The sequence below is a fragment of the Balaenoptera physalus genome (genome assembly GCF_965194825.1).
Source record: "Balaenoptera physalus genome assembly, chromosome: 17".
Lineage (NCBI taxonomy): Eukaryota > Metazoa > Chordata > Mammalia > Artiodactyla > Balaenopteridae > Balaenoptera > Balaenoptera physalus.
The window spans coordinates 2,380,722-2,403,208 of record NC_138895.1 but is presented as its reverse complement, the minus strand read 5'-3'; the positions used below and the strand labels follow the sequence as shown (position 1 = coordinate 2,403,208).

At 39.6% G+C, this 22,487-nt stretch overlaps 1 protein-coding gene and 1 pseudogene across 12 annotated transcripts in view; one reads left to right on the top strand and one right to left on the bottom strand.

Moving 5' to 3' along the window:
• The window catches only part of LOC309646588 (uncharacterized protein), a 341,945-nt gene that overhangs the window by 189,647 nt on the left and 129,811 nt on the right, over positions 1–22,487 (top strand). The gene's annotated exons all lie outside the window — the stretch shown is intronic.
• On the bottom strand, positions 4–6,456 carry LOC309646594 (signal recognition particle 9 kDa protein pseudogene; annotated as a pseudogene). The gene has a single exon. The product of its transcript is annotated as a signal recognition particle 9 kDa protein pseudogene (transcript).

The following is a 22,487-nucleotide window of genomic DNA, read 5'->3' as shown; positions in this document are numbered from 1 at the left end:
CACTTGTGCGGGTGTGTGTGTGTGTATGTATGTATATATACATGCACACATACAGATGTATACATATGGATATATGTATATAAGATATATATGCATGTATATATGACCAAAGCATCTACCAAATTAACATACTGTTTAAATTCAGATGTTGTGTATGTAAAAGCCAAACAGTCAGCAATCAAGGATGCTTTGCCTCTTCAGTAATAACTAGGGATAAATGCCACGGTGAATTAAAAAAGTAGACGTCAGGAATAAAACATTTCAGCTGTCACATTAAGCGAGCTGGTCCTACAGGGGTGCTAGCCTGAGCTCCCCGCCACAGAAGGACCCCCAGCGCTCATTCTGTGACAGGACAGCGCCAGGTGCTTCCCTGTGTGCCTGTCACCTGACAGAGGCCACTCTTTGCTGTGGCTTTTATGTAAATGACCTTCATATTCCATTGGTGCTTTGAAATAAATTCTCAAGTTCTATCTTTCTAAAAAATACACGAGAGAAAATAGATAATGAGAGATGGCCGGCAGCACCTTTTCTCTGTATTTTTTTCCTTTTTATATGAGGATTAGAAGGGGGGTTATTTGGCTTCACTGGAAATGCTGTGTTTACCCACTGGCCAACTCTTCAAAATCAGGAACCATGCCTCATTCATTTTTATTTCCCCTGCAGTGCTTAGTCTAATACCTTAACTTAGAAAGTTCTACATAAATATTTATTGACAAAAATTATATACTGTTCAGAAATAGAAAAACTGAGTTTCATTACATGATTGAAACTTATTTTTTAGCTGTATTCTTTTGGTTTTCATTTCTGTTCCTTTTTTCCCTCACCCAGATCTGCAAATATTTATGGTTTATTGATTGTTGATAAGACAGTAGGTTGAGGTAACAGTGTAAAAGTAGGTACCTATAGATCCGTTAGTATATATACATATATATGTATGTCGTTATTTTTCAAATTCTTTTTTTTTCCTAACAAAAAATATTTTAATGTAGGAATCAACATGTGAACATTGTATTTAGGTGGTAAAATTCAGGTTACAAATATAATATAAATATCAAATAATATCATACTTTTGGTTTAATGGAGAACAGCTGTGACAGTCATACTTAACACGTTGGTTAAGTAATGAGAGAAATGGGTTGAGGTGTCATAGAGGTATGCAAAAATTTAACACTTCAAATAATCCTGAGCCCTTCTGAGAAAATGTAGATGGCAAATATTTCTGTAATATGGTGGTTTCAATCCATTAATGAGCATTCTGTTCATGCATTTAAAGTAACGGCAGATGTTTCTGAGAACTGAAAATTTAATTCAAAGTAAGTCTTTGCTCAACAGGTTAATGATACTATGAATCCCTTATATTTAAAAATATAGTTTATGGAATCCCCCCCAAAAAAAAGGTTCTGAAGAACCTAGGGGCAGGACAGGAATAAAGACGCAGACGTAGAGAATGGACTTGAGGACATGGGGAGGGGGAAGGGCAAGCTGGGACGAAGTGAGAGAGTGGCATGGACATATATACACTACCAAATATAAAATAGATAGCTAGTGGGAAGCAGCCGCATAGCACAGGGAGATCAGCTCAGTGCTTTGTGACCACCTAGAGGGGGGGGATATGGAGGGTGGGAGGCAGAGGCAAGAGGGAGGAGATATGGGGATATATGTCCATGTATAGCTGATTCACTTTGTTATAAAGCAGAAACTAACACACCATCGTAAAGCAATTACACTCCAATAAAGATGTTAAAAAACAACAACAAAACAAAAATATATAGTTTAAGTTTGTAAAGTTTAAGGTAAAGCATACTTGTTTTCAGTTATTTTTAGATATAATTGAGACTACACTACCGTATATAATCAGCTATACTGCTGTGCACAGTTAATTCCAGTTACCGTATTTTATATTTGCTGGTCATCAACAGCACAAAACTTATGCTCCAAAAGAAATATATCAATCCAGCAAAATGGTTACATTTAATTTTCTTTTAAAGACAGATTAACTAAATTTAAGGAAGAATTGGCTTTTCTTGATATCTCATTTTCAAATTACTGATGCAAACTTACCAGAGAGTAATTATTTATTTTGCCTAACATCAAACAATCTGCAAAAAGCTTCCAAGATAGAGGCATTCCTTGTTCCATTTCCAAAAATAAATAAAGGCTTTCTAACTGAAAGCATTTACATTCTTAGCTCTCTAAATAAACATTAAAAAACAAAGTACAAAAAATGATCTCTTGGCTTCTGAATAGCCCACTTAGTTACATAAAGTATTTTCTGTCCCAACACTTTCTCAAATTCAAAAGATATTTACTTTCTAAGAGCAAGACATTCTTCATTTCAAACCATTCAGTCCGTTTCCATGGCAACACTGCGGGATTCCTTGGCCACCATAAGTCGCATTAGTTGACTGTGGAATTTCTCAATCTTCTTTACATCTTGAGCTTGGTCAGTTCTCTACACCAACCAAACTAAATCATCTGTTACTTTAATACACAAACTCCCATCAGAATGCCTATATTTGAGAACCACACGTGCCTTCATAGGGTCTGCGAGGCAGAGTTTCTCTGCTGCGCGACTGAACTCCCCCGGGTCTGGTACTGCGGCATCGTGGGCCCGCGGCAGAAGAGCAGAGTCAGATTCTTTAGGAAAACATGAGACTCAGCTTACTGTTTGCAAGAAAGGGAATCATGTTTATCAAGTTAAGTTGTTTTTTTTGTTTGTTTGGTCGTGCTGCGCAGCATGAGGGATCTTAGTTCCCTGAACCGGTTTTGAACCCGGGCCCACGGCAGTGAAAGCACCCGGTCCTAACCACTGGACCGCCAGAGAATTCCCAAGTTAAGTTGATTTTAATTCATGTATAAGGTATTGCAAGAAAGGCTTAATTTGCGACCAACATGGAATATTTTTGAAGTCTTAGAAAATTGAGAAATGTCCACCTTACTCCTTTGAAATCTCTCAGGACCTCTCTTGTGACACCTAGATGCTCGCTTATAGTTACTTCTCTACAAAGTGTCTCCTCAGCATCTCCTCGGAAGCTTCTGAAAACAGGAGCAGTGGCTTGTGCCTGGATGTATCCGTTTCACTGAGTAAACACTCAACAGATCCCGGAGTAATTAAATTCCCCATAGGATGTTGCAGTCCCAGCCCCCCCAGCTGAGGCAGACAGAAGGCACACTCTGTAGGAACTTTGTCCTTCACATCCTGGAGCCTTCCTTTCCATACACTATTCATGAGTTAAAATCCATTTGATTTAATCAATATCATTACTTTTTCTTACAAACTCTATGCTAAGTTTCATGTTTTCAATAAGAATTTGAAATATAGCAGCATCCATAATGCCCATCCTTTTCCCCCAATAATCTCCCTAACTGGTATCCATGTCTGTCTTCTCTCCTTCCACCTTGTCTAAAACACACATCTGATCAGGTGTCACATGACCCTCGGTCTCCATGGGTGGAGCAGTCTGTGTAGTGGTGAGGGGCTCCAGAAATTTTTAAAATCCTGGTTTGCATCTCAGCTGTGTCAGTTAATAGCAATATAATATGGACATGCTGACAACTTTCTAAGCTGCAGTATCTCATCTGGAAACAGGGCTATGTGAAGTGTCTCAGCGCTGGAAGGTGGATCTAGGGACGCAGCGGGGTCCCCAACACTTAGACTACAGCCTGGGGTAGAGCAGACACCATGACGTGGTCCCCAAAGTGGATGGAGAGCTTTAGTCCCCTTCATGTAACTTCCCTGACGCCCCCTTCCGCCCCCAGGCAGAGGTCATTGCCTCCTTCTTTGTCCTCCTGGAACAAATCCTTCATCCCCTGCTTGCTTGCCAACCCGTCTTTTCTGGGAGAATGCGAGCCGCCTGCTGGAAGTGCCCGCATATCTGTCTCAGCAGAACTCCTGGCATGTGGCAGTGCCCAGCGCATCCTTGTTGGGTGGGAGCCCCTCTTGCACATTCGGTCGTGCCTGCATCAGCCGCTCCCCACCTTCCTGCACTCAGTGCTTTTAGTCTTGGTTATACCTTTATACGATTATCCAGACTTCTTTGTGCTTAAATCCTCTTTGATGAGACACCGCGGGTTTACAGGAGAGAGCGCTAAGAAAACAAAAGTGTCACATTATTTTACTTAAAATTACCTGTTTTTATTGATATTATCCATATCAATACTTGTAAACTGGAATCGATTTTCACCCAGTGCCATAGTAAAAGCTGTGATTCATGGTGCCTGTAATTCACAGTGTCTTAAGGGACTGAGTTTATCTAGTGGCTAAGAGGCTGGCCTTGGTAACTTTGGCTCCTTTTCAGTGCTTCCCTTTTCTAAATGCCCTCTCTGATGTCAGCTCTGTAACATGTCCCTGATTCACAAATTGTTTTACAAGCTCATAGGACGTGGTGTTTCTGGTAAGCCATTCTTTACTAAGCAATAGATGGCACATATCAAGCAGAGCCATTTTGAAAGTGACAATGGCTTCTTCACAAGGAACACCTTTTAACAAAATTTGGACAAAAACTGAAAACTTGAGGCACAGATAACATGTCAACTAAATCAAATCTATATAAATTTTTTTTAAACAATACATCATAATCGTAGATGGATGGAACTTTCATTTCAATTTCCCTCTGTCTCTTGAGAACGTCAGTTAAGCTCTAAGAAACATATCTTAAACTCAACCCAAGACTTTTATTTCCTTTTATTATCAACAATACTGAGCTATTTTGCATGTGGTACAAGATTAGATTTTTGTTAGCCATAGTGTCCTTAATTTAGTTCTTGCCATGAATTTATAATAGAGCAGGCATCTTTCCCACCTGGGTGCTACATAATATGTAATATTTAATTTGTCATCGCTCTTTCACTGTGTGAAGTGAAATGAACAATTCATTGAGATCTGAATGATATGTCAAATATGTATGTAATACTACATGACGGTCCCTTTATTCCACAATAAATACTTGGTTATCATTTTAAATAAACTATGTGAAGCAGGTGTGACTCTGGATTATCTTCTCACATGGCATTTAATTTTAATTTCTAATCCCAGTCACATATTTTTCTTTCTGTGATCACACAAAGCAGCAATCACAATGCCTTGTATGTTCCAAATGCCTAGGGAATATTAGTTGATTTTCTTTTTATCCTCATGCCACTTCCATTTTTCAGCATTTCATTTACTTCTTGTATAAACGGGCAGCAAGATAACTTGAATGTGGATGAAGATGGTAGGAATGCAAGGCCTCTGGCAAAAGCAAAATTTGCTCAGGATTTCAGCAATTTTGCAGCAGAAATTCAAAAAACTGTTAAAGCTCTCAAAGAGCAAGTTTGTTTTTTCCCTAAGTACCATGCCTTGTCGTATAGATCGGAATAACTAAACTTTAAAGAAACCTGTCCAATAACTCTCCGGAGATACAGCACAATATCAGAATAATAATCACATATAGGGGATATTTCCTTGTAATAAGGAGTTGAATTAGTTCAAAAATCCTCATGTGCAAATGGCTTCACTAAAGAATTGTACTAAATGTTTAAGGAAAATTTAACACTAATTTCCCAGAAATAGCAGAGGAAAGAATGCTTCTTAATTCATTTTTGAAGGTAGTATTTACTCTGTTACCAAAACCAGACAAAGACAGCACAAAGAAAGAAAACCACTAACCAATATTCCTCATGAAAATGGATGCAAAAACTCTTAACATAATATTAACAAATAGCATATAGCAATATATCAAAAGAATAATATAGCGTAATTAAGAGGGTTTAGCCCAGGAATTCAAGGCTTGTTTAATATTCAAAAATCATCAATGTAATCCACTGTATTAACAGGTTAAAGGGTGAATGGTCAAATGCTTTCACCCAAATATTGCAAACAAAGTAAGTATGTCCATTTTCACCAGTCTTATTAAACGCGGTGCTGGAAGTTCTTGCCAGTGCAATAAGGCAAGGAAAGGAAAAGGTCTATAGACTGAAAAGGAAAACAAAGCTGTTTTCAGATGATACAGTTACTTCTGTAGAGAATCACAAGGAACCTACCAAACAACTTCTAGACATAGTAAGCAAGTTCACCAAAGTCACAGGATACAAGATACACAAGATAAGTATACAAAAATGAATTGTATTTCTGTATACTGGCAGTGAACGCATGGAGGATGGGGAAAGGGAAGTATGGTCCAACATGTTCTGACTCCCCCCAGACATCTTTTTACTCTCAAGATGTTGTAACTTAGCCCAAAACAAAACTTCATCATGTACTATGTCTCATATTTATGGCTCACAGAAGATTCTCAGACTGTCTCCCTTCTTTAAAAAGTTTCTTTGCCAGTTCTTTAAAATTTGAAAATATTTTGTTCCTCAAAGTGCCTGAAGTTTACAATGGGTATGTTGCTGTCGTTTGTTTATTTTCATTTTCTCTACTTTTCCTCTTGAGGACAGAAGTTACCACCTGAATTTCTTTTCCATGTTTTAGAACTATTTTAGTTGTATTAAATTAAATTAATATTAATTTAATCTATTAAATAAATCTATTTAATCTATTAATAGATTAAATAGATTATTAATAGATTAAATAGATTATTAATAGATTAAATAAATCTATTAAATTAAACTATTTAGTTCTATTAAAGAACTGTTTTAGTTCTATTCTTTTAAATTTTTTTGGAATTTACTCAACTTGACTAATGTTATTTCATTTCCCCAGTATTTTTAGAAATAAAAGTTGTGTGTGTGGTTTTTTTTTTTTTTGTCTTAGTCTTCTAGGCTATAATCACAGATATTTCTAGAGATTTTTTTTTTCTTTTTTTTTTTTTAATTTATTTTTTTATTTATTTATGGCTGTGCTGGGTCTTCGTTTCTGTGCGAGGGCTTTCTCTAGTTGTGGCAAGCGGGGGCCACTCTTCATCACGGTGCGCGGGCCTCTCACTGTCGCGGCCTCTCTTGTTGCGGAGCACAGGCTCCAGACGCGCAGGCTCAGTAATTGTGGCTCACGGGCCCAGTTGCTCCGCGGCATGTGGGATCTTCCCAGACCAGGGCTCGAACCCGTGTCCCCTGCATTGGCAGGCGGATTCTCAACCACTGCGCCACCAGGGAAGCCCTAGAGATTTTTGAGATTTTCATTCTTCACACCCTGGATCCACTTAGGCAATGGATAATTCAATCTACACCTACTCATGGTAAAATCCTACCCTTCCTGCCTCCATCATAATTTTTAATTTACCCCATCATCCCCTCCATTCTCACTGATCACATAGAGCCAAGGAGTGGTCTTTTTAGCTCATTGGTGTTTAGCTGGCACATACTTGGTACTTAATATTCTATTGGGTAATGAATAAATTAATGAAAAATGAATGCCACTTCCCAAGCATAGGCACTGTAATACTAACTGACCTCAAAGGTAATTTCGTAATGCTGTCCTGCTTCAATCGCATGTGGTAAAATACTTTACAGAATCAAATTGGTTTGTTTTTTTTTTACATCAAGATTTTTTGCTTCCTCAATGAAGTACAATTTCGTGGATGTTCGTGGCTCTTTAAAAGGTAGACCTAAGCCATCTTTTATAAGTGTTTCACATATTTTATGTTCTATTCACACTGAAATACTCACTGTTTCCCCTCCCTTCTTTTTAAGTTTATTCACACATTTTCCCTGTAGCTGAAATGCTCTAGACCCTCCACCCACATGCCTGCATGCATAAATACTCCTGTAGCCACATGCCACCTTTATTCAAGGACTAGCCGAGTACCAGTTAAATCATAAATTCTCCCCTGGTTACTCCCTTTCCCACTCCATTTTTCTAAGAATAATTGTTTTTGCTTGAACTCCCATGGTGCGTGTCCTCCTATAGCATGCAACATCTGGGCTTCTATCACATTTATTTTTGTACAAATTCTCTCTCCCTACCCGACTGCAGATACCTTAATAATAGAAACCCAGGATTGTTTATCCTTACAATGTCCTCTAGACAGAGCTGACAAATAGTAGGTGCTCAACAACTATTTAAAAATAAATCATCACTTTGATGATCCTCAAGACATCCAGTCTGGTCAATGGTTTGTCTCAGATGTTTTCTTGGGCACAGTAATTTCTGTTACATATAAACAACCTTGGTCAAGTATTAGAAATTAGTTTATAATTTCCAACCAAAAAACAGAGTTTGGAAGAATCTGAAAGGAATGCTCACTGGAGGATGGGAACATACTGATGCATGGGTAGAGTGTGAGACACTAGAAAGGGCGTTTGAGAGTATGGGCTCTAGGCTTAGTGACTCATGTACTAGTAAGCTAGGGTTCCCATCATGCACACCACAGTCTGGGCTGCTGAAACAACAGAAATGTACTTTCTCATAGTTCTGGAGGCTGGAAGCCCAGGGTCAAGGTGTTGATAGGGTTGAGTTTTTCTGAGGTGTGTCCTTGGCTTGCAGACGACTGTCTTCTCTCTGTATCTTCACATGGTCTTTCCACTGTGGGTGTCTGTGTCCTAACCTCCGCTTCTTGTAAGGACACCAGTCCTATTGGATTAGGCACCATCTCTGTGACCACATTTTAACTTAATTACTTCTTTAAGGCCCTTAACTCCAAATACAGTCTCATGCCGAGGTGCTGGGGGTTGAGACTTCAACACATGGGTTTTGGGAGGACACACGTCAGCTTGTAACAATGCAGCTGCCACCTTCACCCATCACAGGACTCTTGGACTTGGCCTCTTCTTTTGTAAAACTATTCTTTTCATCATTTCTAAAATCTGTCTCAACTAAACATTTTTAATTTCTCCTTGGATTATTACGTAAGAGTAGCCATCATTTATGCACCTATGAGAAGTGGAGCTTTGGTATCATCTCCCCCAGAGCCAGCCAAGCGCTTCTGTCACTAATGGCTCTGCTGACGCCTTCTTCCTTCCTCACCTGAGCCCAGGGGCGTTGCCCTGCCAGTTTCTCTGCTTTCCGTCCCAGCTCTCACAAGGCTGCCCCCCACATTTCCATATAGTGATCACCGGAATTTCCCCCATGGTCTAGACACTAACTTAAATATCTAAATTAATTTATACAACTGGTAAGGTCCTGATTTTCTCTGCTGCCCGCTCCCCAGCCTTAGGGCCCACCAACACCCCACTGTGCCTTTACCCTCCACCGCAGCTTACGTTACTGAAATACTCACCTGCTCTCGGTCCCCATGGTTTGGCCAAAACTCGTTTCCATTTGTCTGAAGTGCCTTTTCCCTGCTTGTTCTCCTGAAGGGCTTCGTCTTTGTTCCACTTACAGCTCAAGTGCTTTTCCCCTGTGAGCCCCCCATGCCCGGAGGCAGCACTGGGAGTGGCTAGTCTTCTGTTCCTCCCGGACATCTGTAGACCCTCATTATCCAACTGGCTTATAGCTGTGGTTTACTGGTCTGTCTCCTACCAAATTTCAGCTCCTCGAGACCCTGCAGTGTTTGCTTTATCTATGAAACTTAATAAATACTTGTTAAAAGAATGCTGTTTGTGATAACCTAGGTACAAAAAATAAACAGTTGGTTAGTTGAATTCGTATTTGTGATCACTGAGATTTTTCTAAAGATGTCATTTTATTCATTTGATTTTTAATTTACTTTATAAATTCACTGTTTCAGATATTAGATCCATATTCAATATTTTGCCACACACAAGCAGCTGTTTCTTAGCTTAGACACTGGATGATGCAGATTCATTACGTTTTGGGTAAAAATGCAGAGACATTGTGTTGGCTTTGAAGTGTCTTTTGCCTTTTGGGTGTGTGCCTACAAAACAGAGCATTTCGTCAGACCGTGTTATTTATCGGCTCTGTTGCTGCTATTTCAATTTCCGTTTTCCTTTCCTTCTCCTCTTTAGATAAACAAGCTTGAGGCAGGACTTGGGTGGCAGGATGCGTGGGTGATGGGAGATTCAGAGGGAGGAAGGAGACTGAGCTTCCTGGGTCTGCGAGGGGTGTGCCAGCGCCAGTGGAGAAATACCCGAACAACTCAAAAAGAGAAAAAAAAAGTTGTTTTGGTGAACAGATTCTAGGCATATTCGTAAGGTCAGGGTAGTGGTGTGAGACTTCGAGGTTTCTGATTTTCTGTATAAATACGGCTACTCTCTCTGCGTACTTGACCGATGCTACATGCTTTTCACATTCTCACCAACAAATGAGAGGTCTGTGTTCTGGAAGCTTACGGAACGTAGTCCAAGGTCACACACGTAAACTGAGGCAGAGCTGGGGCTGGAACTCATCTCCTGGTTCTCTGGGCAGGCTCACTGCAAACACCGCCTGAAAGCCCTGGGTGAACAACCCAATTCTACGTGAATATAGAAGGTGTTGTCACGGTATCATCCACCTGATGATGTCTTTTGTATAAAGACAAAAGCTCTGTGTTAATTTAGTGGCTTTTTACATCTACCCACGCCCGTGGATCCCACACCCCACGCCATGCGGTTTGGGAGGTGACACGTTATAGGCCAGCGCTTCTAGCCACGTTCTTCACGCTGCAAATGTGTAGAGAGGAAGAATTCATAGGAACGAATGTAAGAATGAACTCATCCCGTGGGTAACTTTCATTGTACTGAGGCAGTCAGCCTATCAGATTATGTATTATAAACAACTTTTTTAAAGTAATTTCACCAGAATTTACCCCATGGGGATAATTTTTGGATGTTGCCTTTCAGAGCGGCCAGGTCACCCGTTGAGGGGGGGGGGGATTTGCCCCCCGGCTCCATGTCTCAGCCCTGAATTGGTGAAGGGAACCCGCTATCTGGTTTGCAGAGACCCTGGGATGCCCACTGATTTCCCAGAGAAACGCGGGCAGTGTCACCTGCCCCTGAACCCTGGGCGGGGATTTCTACTATTTAACCTGTAGTCACACATTTGACATGGAAACCGCTGATTTAAGAGCAAGTGAGTTCATTTAAGCCTTCAACACACTGAAGATCTTTTCTCTTTTCATTTTCTAACACTCCTTGAAATAATGCACAATTAAAGGCTGTAACGTGCATAGGGACTCTTCTAGCTTAAGAAATATTTCTTGTTGTAACCTATCAGCTTCCTATACCATAAGTGCAAATAAAAAGAATGCCATGTCATATTTTTTAGAACTCTGAGTGTTGCAGAAAATCTCTCATTGCAAAATCCAGAGAGATTTGATCATTTCCAGTACGTGAGACTGTTCTGATCATAATAAATCTGTGGCCCCCTCTCTGACGGGGCGGTACACACCAAGAAGACGAAAACACTCTGGGGCTCACTCTTTCCCTGATTTCCTTTGATCAAGAAAAGCCAAGTTTTTAACTGGGCGGTATGATTGTGGGAAAAGGGAGAAAACAGCTCCTTTCCTTTCCTGCAGGGGCGCTGTCATCTCTGTCCTAGCCCCCTGTGCACAAATGACCTCAGTCACGAGGAACCACACGCCTGCAGTTGGAGGGTGTAGACACTGTGGTTTGGGACTGAAAACAGCATTTATCCGACAGTCAGTCTAACACGCGTGTCAGGCAAGGAACAGTGTCTGAGAAGATGTGTCTCAATGCGACTTGTTTACCTCCTAGATTGAACATTACAGGGCAGAGGGAGGGCCGGCTGTTTGGTGCTCTGGTAAGGATCTTTTGTTTTTAGTTTGTGAGACGATGTTAACACAGACTTACTGGACGGCAGTTTCTGCAAATGCCCCTTGACCAACGTCAGGTATAATACATTTTTATTTTCAAATGAAATATCATCCATCAGTAAGTTAAGTTTGTGACTAGCTCTCCCAGAAACCCCGCCTTCCTCTTCAGGAGGGATGTGCACCAGAACAGCCATGTTTAGTTGACTGTCCTCAACACTGATTGGCCTGATGGAGTTCGTGAAAAACAATGTAAAATCTACTTGTTCCTCATGAATATACAAAATGAGTGATGATGTACTAGGTATAAATAGTGCTAAAATCTGTAGTTGAAATCTAGCTCCGTAGGCTGTATTTTTATCCCTTGTGTCAGATAATTTGCTGACTTTTGTTTGAAGCATCAGAAATGAATTGATGCTTAAATTTGCATTTCAAACATAAACTAAGAGAGAGAAAATATATAATTTCTCCCAAATTTATGAAGCTCATTTTCTGTTCTATTAATATACTTTGTAAAACAAATGAAGAGAATTTCTTTAAACTAAATATTAGTCAAAATGGTTCAACTCTAAGACTCAGCACATGTATATAAAACAAGGCATATATAAATACATATATATTTATTATCTAAATAACAAATACTGTATACATTTATATATAATATGTATAATATATGTAAACAAAAGTTAAAATATCTTCTCTTATACCTTGTACCTAAATATTGTTGTACATTTAGAATTTGTACATGTGAGAAAGATCCAATGAAAAAACTTTTAAATTATATTTTTATCTTTGGAAGGGAAATATACTATCTAATTGTTTATTCTTCATTTATCTAGCCATCCATCATTCATATTTTTGTCAACGAAGTCTTGAGACTACTCTTAATTCCATGTACATGAACATATCCTAAAATATGAGGAATAAATGAAGATCATTTAAGGAAGGATCTCTGATTCAACACTTAAAATAAATTGCCTTGTGTATTTCCATCTCTATATATCACATTATTTAATGAAAAGCAGTTGCTAACTAAAAATACATACACGGCATGTGCAGGCTGAGAGGGCCTAGAATGAGAATGTTTGCTCTTTGACTTATTGAGAATTACTAGTGAATTTTGAATGGGTGGAGATTCCAGTTGTTCAGATTTTAAAGGAAAATACCGTGTCAGACACACAGCTGAGTAAAGGCTCCATAAGCCGATCTAAGTTTCCCACATGAAGTAGTTACACTACTTTGGGAGCACAGGAACTAAGTTTAGTTAGAAGAAAACTTGGATTTTTGGAGACTCAGAAGCCTCTAAAAAGTAGAAAGAATCAAGCAATCTGTTTAGGGAGAAGCATGCAAAGCACACAAGATAATTTGCTGGCAGGACGTGCTTGAGATGGGAAGCAAATGCATAGACGCTGTTTGCTCCCCACCCTGCCACCAAAAAAAAAAAAAAGGAAGGAAGAAAGGAAAACAACTGATAAGGGTAAAGCACCTAAGCTAGGTGTATGAGTAACTATGACAACAACAGTTAGGAAACAGGCGGGACCCACACAGAATATTGGGTCTGGAGAACGTTCCAGTTGGGTTGAAGACCCTTTGAAGAAGTGGAGTCCAGTTCCCACGGCTGTTGGGCTGTAGACACCCCAGGCCAAGACGTGAATGAAAACCTTTGGCCTTGCCAATAAAGATATCACAAACCGTGTGACGAAACAGTTCATCACAGAACAGGGTCACGGCAAACTCGAGGATGTGAGCTGATGGAAACTTCTGAAAGAGAATGAACGACTCCACCTTTAGAGGTTTAAAGAAAGAAGAGAAGGACTAGAGCTGTGGTAAAATAGGATCCAGCAAATTTAAGAGAGTCTGGTTTGGAAAGAAACAAATATGATGTCTAAAAATGAAAATACAACAATCAAAATAAATACCAGTTAGCTTAACCAGAAGATTTAGGCAATGTTTAAGAGAATTTTTAACTGTAATATAGATGTAAGGGAATTGTGCAAAATGCAACGTGGTATGACAGTTAGAAAATGTTAAACAGGTTTTACAAGGTAACAATAATAATAACTAATTTTGGACTACTCTTAAATGGGATAAAACTAAAGAATTAAAGAATATGACATAACAATGTGAGAGGCATTGAGAGTTGAAGAATTCTAAAGTTCTTATATTTTTTGTAAAGTGTATAGAGGTATTGATTAACAGTATATTCTAAATGGAGCATGCATTCAAAAATTTAAGTGTAATGACTGAAATAATAGAAATGTATGATTTTCATTCAGAAAAGCATGATCAATTCCAAAGAAGGCAGGAAAGGAGAAATAAAGAACTCTATTACAACTGCCCTTGAAAAATAATACAAAGCGAATATGGTCATTTAGTAGTGAAGAAAAAACAATTCATCAGAAATGTACAGCAATCCTGCACCTGTATACACATAAAACATCATAATGTTCACATTAAAAACTGCCAGATTCACAGGGTGAAATTTACAAATCTATAATTCTCCCTTCTTCAGATTTGCATTCACTTCTCTCAGAAACTGGCATATATCAAGCAGACAAAAGTTAGTCAAGATTTGAGCAATACTGATGGGGAGAGGGGTACGCTTAAGTACAGTTTTCTAATTGCTAACTGTCTTGGAATCACCTGTTTGTGGAGGTATTACTGCTATTGTGAATGACAAGGAACTTGAAATGGTATCTTTAAAAATCAGAGGAGAGAGAATGAATGATGGCCAAGCTGTGAGTGCCTGTTTTGTTTTGTTTTTTTAAAATTTTACTTATTTATTTATTTATTTTTGGCTGTGTTGGGTCTTCGTTTCTGTGCGAGGGCTTTCTCTAGTTGTGGTGAGCAGGGGCCACTCTTCATCGCGGTGCGCGGGCCTCTCACTATCATGGCCTCTCTTGTTGGGAGCACAGGCTCCAGACGCGCAGGCTCAGCAGTTGTGGCTCACGGGCCCAGTTGCTCCGTGGCATGTGGGATCTTCCCAGACCAGGGCTCGAACCCGTGTCCCCTGCATTGGCAGGCAGACTCTCAACAACTGCACCACCAGGGAAGCCCTGAGTGCCTGTTTTATACCTTGTGTATACAGTCATGGCCTAATGTCATGGAACCAGTAGGTTAAAAGTCTTAGAAAAATAGCCAATGCTGCTCCTTAGAGTCTCCCAGCCTCAAGTTGTCTCAAATGTTAAACAACACCGAAAGTAGCACTTTCAGGTGTCTGTACTGGTCTTACGAGTATAGATGCAAAAATCCTCAAGCAGATTCTAGCAAATAGAATCCAGTAACATATATAAAATATCATATATCACAGCCAAGTGGGATTTATCCCAAGAATGCAAGTTTGGTCTAACATCTGAAAATCATTTAATGTAATACACTATATAAATAGGATAAAAGACCAAAAAATACAATTACCTCAACATACGCAGAAATAGCATTTGGCAAAATCCAACACCATTCCAGGATAAAAAACCCTCAACAAATTAGGACTAGAAGAAAACTTTCTCAGCTGATAAAGGGCATCTATGAAAAGCCCAGAACTAACATCATACTTAATGGGGAAAGACTGAATGCTTTCCCTTGAAGATTGGGAAAGGCTGTCCACTCATCACTTCTATTCATTTATGTGCTGGGATTTCTAGCCAGAGCAATAAGTCAAGAAAATAAATACATAAAAGGCATTAGCTTGGAAAGGAAGTAAAACTATCGCTATTTGAAGAAGATGTGATCTTGTTTGTAGAAAATCTTAAGGAATCCACTAACAACTACTAGAAATAATAAAGAAATTCATCAAAGTTGCAGGAATACTAGATCACTATGTAAAAATCAATAGTATTTCTATAGTCTAGCAAGAAGCACAGTGAAAACAAACGAAGGAAATGATTTTATTTTTTAGCATCACAAAAGAATAAAATACTGAGGAATGCATTTAAAAAAGGAACTTAAGTTTTTTTCTTTTAAGTTCTGGAAACAATGGTATGTTGTTTAAAAAAATTAAAGAAGACCAAAATAAATGGAAAGACATGCCATATTTATGAGGTGAAGAATTAATATTAAATGGCAATACTTGCCAATTTTATCTCCAGATGTATGGAGGCCATCTCAGGTGAGAAAACCACAATGAGCAGAGAAGAACATCATGAATGTGTTCCAAGCACAGTGAACAGACCACCTTGGCAAGAATAATCACATGGCTAGAGGAACCTCGGGAGACCAAGAAGGTCTAAGTTTTGAGGAACCTTGAATGCCAGTCTTAGAAGCTGGAATTCAGTTCTGTAGGACATGAGAGTCCTACATAGACTTTTGAGAAAGTAGGTGAAATTATCCAGTGCCTAAGGAATTTAATTCTGGAGAACACATGCATGTTGGATGAGAGAATGAAGGATTGGAGGCAATTAAGTATAAAGTTTAGTTTGAAAGCCATAGTACCAGTGAATTTAGTTGTTCTAGGCTCTGCTGTCTAATATGGTAGCCCCTAGCCACATGTGGATATATACATTTAAATTAGTTAAATGATGCGAAAGTTCCCCTTCCTCAGTTGCACTAGTCACGTTTCCGGCACTTGCCAGCCAGCTGTGGCAAGTGGCTCCTACATTATACAGCCCAGATAAAGGACAGTCTGTCACAAGAGAGTTCTATCAAACAGAACTACTAAGACACTTGTCCTTTGATCCTATGGACCCAAGTTTTACACTTGGGGTGTATTATATAAAGACAGGATGGGTGAGACCCAGAAAACAGAGGGCCATGGATCCACAATCAGCCCAACGCACTCTTTTACAAGTGGTCCAATGACAAATAAACGGTGATAACTGATTTCTGGCATGAGATGGTAACTTAAACTAGAGCCATAAAGAAAAAAATGAAAAATCATATGTAATCGCAAGAGATATTTGAAAGGAAAATAATAGAAACTAATCCTTTATAAATCAACTAGCCAGATCGATGGCAGAATTATTTGCTCTTTAAGTTAGAAATACCTTGGTTTGTGAGCAGCATTTAGCCTTGATTATAAAGCCTTAAAGATAAGGACTGTGCATGTGGCGGCTGCTGGCACCGGTGTAGGGACAGGACCCCCCACTCGGGCCCCCCCACGTCCGCTGCCCTGGGTCTTAGTAAGACTGTGCTGATACCAGGAGATATCTATGCTCAAAGCTTTCTGTCCCTTTCAATAGAGAATCAGGACCCGGACAGAGTCTCCTGCTCCCAGCAGATTTCTGGCTACCTTGGCTGGCACCGTGTCACCTGACCACCCACCTGCAAAGGAGCCTTGGGACATGCTGGTCAGCCCTCTTGGTTTCTGTGGTGGGAGGGTGCCCGGGAGAAAGAAGCTGGGGGTGAGAGCCGGTCAGAAGACCTTCAGTGTCTGTCACGGCCACATCAGTTTCTTCCATGGATCAGAATTATTATAAAATCGGTGAAGAAATCATTCAAGAGATCGGGTTCTTACCATACGACCCAGCAATCGCACTGCTGGGCATATACCCCGAGAAAACCATAATTCAAAAAGAGTCATGTACCACAATGTTCATTGCAGCTCTATTTACAATAGCCAGGACTTGGAAGCAACCTAAGTGTCCATCGACAGATGAATGGATAAAGAAGATGTGGCACATATATACAATGGAATATTACTCGGCCATAAAAAGAAACGAAATTGAGTTATTTGTAGTGAGGTGGATGGACCTACAGACTGTCATACAGAGTGAAGCAAGTCAGAAAGAGAAAAACAAATGCCATATGCTAACACATATATATGGAATCTAAAAAAAAAAAAAAAAAAGATTCTGAAGAACCTAGGGGCAGGACAGGAATAAAGACGCAGACATAGAGAATGGACTTGAGGACATGGGGAGGGGGTAGGGTAAGCTGGGACGAAGTGAGAGAGTGGCATGGACATATATACACTACCAAATGTAAAATAGCTAGTGGGAAGCAGCTGCATAGCACAGGGAGATCAGCTTGGTGCTTTGTGACCACCTAGAGGGGTGGGATAGGGAGGGTGGGAGGGAGATGCAAGAGGGAGGGGATATGAGGATATATGTATACATATAGCTGATTCACTTTGTTTTACAGCAGAAACTAACACAATGTAAAGCAACTATACTCCAATAAAGATGTTAAAACAAAAAAAAGAGATTGGGTTCTACTGCATATTTCCAGCTAAGAATCAATAAGGTGTACAAGTTAGACCAATTATTCTGGCTTTTGAGTGTCCCTTCATTATATTGAGAAGATGTTTTCTGACAGATCTATGTGTATTTCATCTCTTTATTATAGAAATAGTGGTACATTTCAGCTGCCTTGGTTGGTTTTTTTTCCTTAAGAATGTCAAATGAGAAGATATTGATAGGCAGTAAGCTGGAATTGAATGCCAAAAAAGGAGCAATTGATTTTTATATAAAAGTAGATTAGTGCTATTGAGCTGAACTTTGTTTGATGCATTATTCATGTCTGAAAGTTATTTATGCTTCTGTATCCTGCAAAAGTGAGTGGGAAAACCACTGAAAATAACTACTTGGTACAAACACATAACGTATGGTAGGATTGAATCTGCTCTGATAATACATCACAACACTTAATGGTTGAGCAGGATGCAATTAAATATTTGGAAACTTAGATCGAAAATTGATTAGGCCAAAGTAAATGCAAAAGGATAGTTAGAAAAAATTAGAAAACTAAATATAATCTCATTTTTTTCCCATAAATTTATTTATTTATTTTGGGCTGCGTTGGGTCTTCCTTCTACTCATGGGCTACTCTTCATTGTGGTGCACGGGCTTCTCATTGCGGTGGCTTCTCTTGCTGCGGAGCACGGGCTCTAGGTGCGTGGGCTTCAGTAGTTGTGGCACGTGGGCTCAGTAGTTGTGGCTCATGGGCTCTAGGCGCGCGGGCTTCAGTAGTTGTGGCACACAGGCTTAGTTGCTCCGCGGCATGTGAGATCTTCCTGGACCAGGGCTCTAACTCACGTCCCCTGCATTGGCAGGCGGATTCTTAACCACTGCGCCACCAGGGAAGCCCTGGTTTTTTTTTTAATCTTATTGTTTTATATATATATATGTGTGTGTATATATATATATATATATATATATATATTTTTTTTTTTTTTTTTTTTGTATTTGTTAATCACTTGCTCCCAATTCACTTTGGAAATATGTAACTCTCTTTTTTATTGAAAATACCCAGACTCTCTAAAGGACAGTAATAAAAAAACTCTCAATGAGAGCAATGCTGCAGGCTTTAGTCTTTGCAAGCACTGTAAACCTCACTGAAAGCATAGAAGCCATATGTGTGCTTCGTCTTAATCACTGGGCTCATCGCTTTAACCTTTACTGCACACTCTCATCAAATAGGAACTTCAGTATCTGGCATCTGCAGCACATGTACCATTAAGATTTTGAACAGCACGTTCAATTTTGCTTCTTAGGCATATTATTTGAGAGGTCAGATGTTATTTTTCATTTCCTAAAAGATACAAGAAATACCTACTGTTTGTGCCTCGAGCCAATAAGTAATTTTTAGCATTTCTGAAATCCAGTATACTCCAGCACGTCCTTAGACATTTGCAATTAAATGGAATTGAATTTGGTATATGTTTTTCTTGGGCACTATAGAAACCATAACTCACCAAGATGGTGTTTGCGGAACCAAAATTGTTGGTATCTGTGCTCATCACACTATACACATCTGCGTGAAAAATACTTTTTAAAATAACGCCTTACTTGTTTGAATGATAATTTATTGAATGACTCATCATATTAAAAAATTAATGCAGAAATGATTAAACATACTTACTAATTAAATGTGATTTATCGCACATGGCTTACATTGAATCATTTACTGTAAAAAGAAACTTCAAATGGTAAGAGGTAAGGGAAGCCATTTTACTTTCATAAGGTTCTTTCTTTAAAATATATTTTGATGAAAATTCTTTTACTTTTAAATTACATTTAGTTTTATATAGTTGAGGGAACAACATTGTTTTTTGTTTCTGTTTCATGAGACACTAAAAATAAGTTATCAGGGTACAGAGTGTATTCTTCATGGAATTTAGAAGCTAATTAGTCAAGAGGCAAGAGGTAGTATCTACATAAATAAGTTAATAAATCTGCACAAATATTTTTAAAAAAATTTTTGTTGGAGTATAGTTGCTTTACAATGTTGTGTTAGTTTCTACTTACAGCAAAGTGAATCAGGTATACATATATTAGGTTGGCCAAAAAGTTTGTTTGGGTTTTTCCATAACATCTTACAGAAAAACCCGAACGAACTTTTTGGCCGACCCAATACATATATCCCCTCTTTTTTGGATTTCCTTCCCATTTAGGTCACCAGAGAGCATTGAGTAGGGTTCCCTGTGCTATACAGTAGGTGCACAAATATTGTATCTTAAAATATATATGATCAAGGAAGAACAAGTTTCTATCTATGAGTTCCAAAGTCAGTGTTTCTAGGACCATTTGGAGCAAAGGTCTGTAAACTGTTTCTATAATAAGCCAGGTAGTTAACAGTTTAGGCTTTGTAGATCATGTGGTCTTTGTCACAACTTCTCAGCTCTGTCCCCATGAGACAGTCAAGAAGACCACCACATTGTGTAAACACATGGGCGTGGTGTGTTTCATTAAAACTTTATTCACAAAAAAGCTGTTCTCTAAATCTCCCAATACTGATCTGTGTCTTCTCTTTTCTTTTACCATAAAACATCTCAAGAGATATTATTTTTACTGCCACTATTTTAGTTTTTTTTTTAAGCTCATTATCATCTGGGTTTCATCGTCACTACTTGGAGGAGAGATAATTTTTCAGCCCATTCCCCACTCTTCCAGCGTTCCAGTTATTGGAACTTTCTTCAGAGTCTGGCGAGGGTCACAGTTCCTTCCTCCTGGACTTACCCCCATCTTGTTCTCAGAGTTTTCTGATGCTGGGTCCTCTTCCTCCACTTTCCTCTCAAATGTGGGAGTTGTCCTAGGTTCAGCCTCACATCCTTCTCTCCTTACTTGTCACTTTCTCCTTGGGTAACTTTATTCAGTGTTACATCCTTACCGACAGCCACACTGGTCTCTCCTCAATGTTCATCTGGACTCAGAAGTATTAAGTGAACAAATCCACTACTTCTCCTGTTGTTATGGCTACAGCTGCCATTTCCACCAGGCTTTGCCTATCCTGCTGTGACAGTGTCTGACTGTCTTTAACATTCACCTCCCAGGGAGGTGAGAACTAATCGTGCACCTGGTTTACAAAAGGGGTCTTTTACTTAAGAGAGCTTACTTTTACTTAAGAGACTTAGACAAGTGTATAGCTAAAACGTGGTACAGCCAATGCTTCAAGTCAGCTAATTCTAGGGATCATGTTTATAGATTATTGATAAGTGGTTCAAATATCTCACTTAATATTCATCTCCATTTGTAAAAACTTTCTAAGAAGAAATCCCATCTCAGTTGGTGAAATTCATAACTGAGAAGGGAATAATTTAATGTTTTTAATTTAGTTTTCAGTAGTATGTGAATTATTGCAATCTCTGGGAAGATTACAAATTATCCTAGATTATGAATTAGCCTAAAATGTGTGTATGCCTATGTGTGAAAGGAGAGCCAGAAATCCTGATTATGCTAGAATATTTAATGAAGAATTCTGGGTTATTTGGAAGAAAAGGACAAAAACTCTTTGGGCCAGTAGACAAGAGAGAAAAATGCCATATATACATGTTGGAAAACTGTTATAAAATTGGATGAAATAAACTTTCAAATAAACTTCAGTCACCCAGAGGGATATGAGGAATGAAATGATGAAGCTACTGAAATAATGATTCTACCAAAATAATGAATCCAGTACATTTACTAAAAAGAAGTTTGTTTTTGTTTTTTTAATGGCAGTGGAGATATGTTTTTACCGATTCAGTCTCAATCCCATATTTGTCTCTGCTTCAGTTCAAACAGGACAGTTTTTGAGAGAGTGGAGGTCAGACCAACATATGCACTCATTTTCTAGTGGAGTCACACATACAATCTTGGTGTCATTTAGCAACGTTATCTCACATCCTGGGTAACAGGGTCACGGATGTGGAATCAGCAAGGCTGTTAATGAAATCCACTCATTGTTGGAATAGATATTAAGAGACAGAGGTAATGACAAATTGTGTGCAGCTCTGTTGACACACACATTTATTGAATATCCTCTTCAAAATAAGAGCAGAAAACTAACAGGCTAGCAAGTTCGAGAGCACAAAGGCAGTTTAAGACTTGAAAAATCACAGACGGTTTCAGTAGCAGCTCGGCGTTTCATAGGCAGCACAAGTTAGACGGTGTTTCAGATTCTGGCCTTGCTTCCTCTACCCAGATGGGCTGCGGGACCACCCCAGGCTGCCCGGAGGCCACACTGGTCCCCACGCCGTCCACATCTGCGGACCCGAGTCACCTCCATGTCCAGGGTCAGGTGCGAGGGTCCACGGGGGGTGGGGGGAGTGAACGCTGCACAGCACCGCGGGGCTGGGGACACAACCTGAATTCACCCCCACAAGGAAGACGTGACTGACGGGGCATGGGGTGCAGGGGGCCAGGCAGATGCATCGCCCTCCTTCGTGGGCTGCCCTGTGGTCCGGCCGCAGCCTCTGCTGAGAGACACGCCGCATCCCTCGGTGCGCATCCTGAGCGCCAGCCAGCCTGCATGTTTGTCTCACCGCCCGTCTCTATCCCCGTCACAATCGTGAGCTTACACCTTCCACGTAAACTGTCCGCAGGCTCTAGGTCCTTGAGGACCTGACCCCGGGGGGTGGGTAGGCTTTGGATCTGTGGCCCCCAATTGATTCCGTAAGCCAGGAGCCCAAGCCAGAGTTCTCTTGTGGAATTAGTTCTTACGTCTGGTTAAGCATTTCTGTCCATTTGAGGATGGGTAGCGTGTGGTTCTCTGCATATATTTGGTTTA